General features: G+C 37.4%; 1 pseudogene; it reads right to left on the reverse strand.

Moving 5' to 3' along the window:
* Positions 1–479: 479 nt before the first annotated feature.
* On the reverse strand, positions 480–1762 carry LOC127094006 (dynamin-related protein 5A-like; annotated as a pseudogene).
* Between the last annotated feature and the right edge of the window lie 1809 nt (positions 1763–3571).

Genomic DNA, 3571 nt, shown 5'->3' on the forward strand with positions numbered 1-3571 from the left:
AGTGGAAATCAGTTAGATGTTAACCACTCTATTAAAGTTCTGTTAATTGAATTTTGTTAGTGAGTTAATCATGTTTTAAAGTTCTGTTAATTGAATTTTGTTAGTGAGTTAATCATGTTTGTCAGTGAAAATCACAAAAGGTTAGTTGGTAGGTTGTTAAACTCTATTATTGTCAGTTAGGTTAGCTTAATTGAATTTGTTAGCAATTGGTTTGGCTTCGATCTAATCCCACCGTGTTTTATTTTTCAGCTTATTTCCTTGCCTTTTCTGCTACAGGGGGCGATTGAAGGTCCAATACATTCCATCACCCAAACCGTTCAACGCGACGATGACATCACACTGTGGGTTGAACATTGAAAGACACGTCTTGTTGCAGTTATTTAACAGAACATAAGTCGTCGCATTAGATGGCTCCAAACTAAAAAGCTTTTTCACGATGCGTTTTCCAGTCTCTTTGTCTCTCTGAACCCTACAAGCAATCAACAATGCTCTAAATATTGTAACAAAACCTTCAAAAGGCACCGACGGTGCCACCCTCTCGGCTTCTTGTATGTGCACCACACGACTAAGGGCATCAACGAGAAAAGAAGGGCGTTCAATCTCTGGCTACCTTCTATAGCTTTTCTGTCAACAAGTGAGGCCGTCACAAAAGGATCACAAGCACAGTTCCACTTCATAACATTTGCATGGATTTTCCTCCCTTGTTCCAGTGCTGTTAAAAGAGAGCAAGCCTTGACAAGGGTAGCGAAAGTATATGCGTCCGGTTGCATTCCAGCAAGCCACATCTGATGATACATAAAAAGAGCATGCTCTTCTTCCATTTTGTCTAGTGAATCAATAGCTTCAGCCCTAACCTTAGCTCGTAAACCAGGATATTGCTTCAAGTCCAGAGTCTCACTAACAACTTTGTGAACTAGGTCCTCTAACAGGAAATGATCCGCATCAATAGCTGCCTCAGCAGGGCCCCTTAGAGTAACTAGATTGGATTAAATGAGACGATGATATCCCTGTTCTGGATCTATAAGATGAGGTTGGGACCCATCAGCTTCTATAATAAGCTTCCTTATATTTTCCATTGAAAGTTGTTTGTCAAACTGTTGTCTTTTTAATGCAGTTGGGAGCTGATTGTCAAAGACAATATAAATTTTATCACCACCAGGTCGCACACCATCAAAATGGTCTTTGAATATTTGATCAAATGAGCGGCATATTTCAATATATCTTTCCTCCAACATCAGCTGCAACAGGGTTTCCTAAACGAGCCAGTTTAGTTTCAATTTCACTAATTGTTTTGTTGATAAGAGACTGAATGCCTGGGATTTTGGACTTGATCACTATCTCCAATTGCTTCAAGAGCATCTTCATAAGATATTCAGATCCTATTATGTTGGCCAGGTGTTTATATTCAGGCGTACTATTAACGTATTCACGTTCTCTGCACCTTGCAGCAACCATAACAACATTTGTTTATGTATGCTTGTGATCTATTCACAACACCAATCCAGGGAAACTTTAACCTATGTGCCCACTCTTTCAAGATACTCAGATTATGATGATGAATTGTCGGATTGTTGTGGTTTGAATTAATTCGGCTGCCCTTGTTTATAAATGTTGCAAATTGAATGTACAGGGACGGGTGGAAGAACTGGATGCTCAGACAAGGATGCAACACTCATATAGGAAACAAGTATCATATGATGACCATTAAACTGATCTACGACTTGAAGTAGATTTGTCCCAAATTTAAGCATACCAGTCTCATTAGTGGGCATATGTGGCCCGGGGTCCATTTGAAAGTTAGTCCTTGTGTCAGTTCCTTTTGTTTGGTTTGCCGTTTGCCGTTGGAGTTGGCTGCTGTTGTACTCGGTTACGTGTTTCAACTTGTGGCTGGTGTTTATTTTTTCATGCAGCTTAATTGATGTCATGGAGCTTTGAAAGGATTATTTGTTGAGGCTTTCTATTTTTGCTATTGGCGTTTGCTGTTGGATTGTTGCGGCGGGTGTTATTAGCTTTGGTTGTCGCTGCAGACTGGTCATGTTAATTGAGATTTTTATTTTGCCTTTCAGCTTATGATCTTCTTGTATTCTTGCAGGTTTTTTAGCGGATTTGTTTGCCGTCATTTGCAGTCGACTGTTGTGAGCTTGTTGTTGTTGGATTGCCGACAGGTTTTTGCAATTGCAGCTTTGGCTTGCAAGCAAGAGAATAACGTTTTTTGAGCTTAAGATCGTGTTGGCTCATAATCAACCCAAATTGATGGAAAAATCACCACAGAAGCAGTTGAATCAGTGTACAGACAGACATGGTTCACAATTTTCGCCAAATTATGAAATTTCGTTCATTATCAATATGATTATCAAACTGCATAACCAGTGTCAAAAGATTTAAGATTTTGATCAAAATGGTCAAACCAATTGCAAAATGTTGCCTCCGTGATTTGAACTGTGTCATTTCTTAAATGATTGAAGTACTAGCCATGGACGCTTCAGCCATTGCATCCGCCTCTACATCATGAGGCACACACTGCGCACAGTTGTCTAGAGAAGGTTGGTCTGATAATAAATCATTGACTCTCTAGATGTGTTCCCTCCTCATCTATTACAAATATATGTGCGATTGTCTTCATTACTGAAGCTTGGAGAACTTCATTTCCACAACTAGCTCCAGGATCATCCAACATAGAAGCGGCATCTTTAACATCACTTGAAAAGGAAGTCCTTTGATTTGACTGATCAAGTGGGATTGTGGTTTGTTGCAGTTGACATTTGAGTCGTTTACTTCATTATGCTTATTTTTTCGACTTTTTTCCTGCCTTGCCCTCTTCTTGAAATTTTTTACCCAATATGCCCCCGTCTGAAAATAATTTCTCAGTCTACCCCATTTTTCCTTGTGGACTCGTCACTTCAAATGACGAGGGGCTGAAAGCCCAATTTGCGTAGTAAGGCCTCGTCACTTCAAATGACGAGGGCATGAAGAAGGCTTTATTTTTATTTTTTTTAATATTTTAAATACTTTATTAAATACTAGTAATACTTAATATAATTGATTTTTAATTATTAATTCTATATTTAATTAATATAATTGATTTAATTAAAAATAATAATAATTTTTTTATATAAAAATATTTAAAATAAATTGTAAATAATTATAGTTTTTCATGATAATAAAAAAATTGTAATATAATTATTTTTGAAATATTAATAATAAAAATGATTAACTTTAGAATATTAATAATAGAAATAATTGGTTTTTTTAAGAAATAGATTTTATTGATATAATGGAAGCAATACATTTTATTTATAGTGACCGCCTGTTCCACATCTTGTGCCAACTTTTTTGCGTTTTCCCTTGCCCAAGTCTTCTTGTTTTTGTCTTGCGGGAGACGGAGACGAGTCGGAAGACAATTCATCAAGGGCGTTTTGTTGTTGTTGATGTTGTTGACTTTGATGTTGTTGTGATGTGTTAGGAGGCATTTCCATAACGTCGAGTTCTTGAACGCCAAAAGAAGGCATACTCATTAAATGGTCATCGGTGAGGTCAAAGTTGGGTAGTGAATGTGTGGTTTGTGTGTAGG

This window comes from Lathyrus oleraceus, chromosome 6, assembly GCF_024323335.1.
Source record: "Lathyrus oleraceus cultivar Zhongwan6 chromosome 6, CAAS_Psat_ZW6_1.0, whole genome shotgun sequence".
Taxonomy (NCBI): domain Eukaryota; kingdom Viridiplantae; phylum Streptophyta; class Magnoliopsida; order Fabales; family Fabaceae; genus Lathyrus; species Lathyrus oleraceus.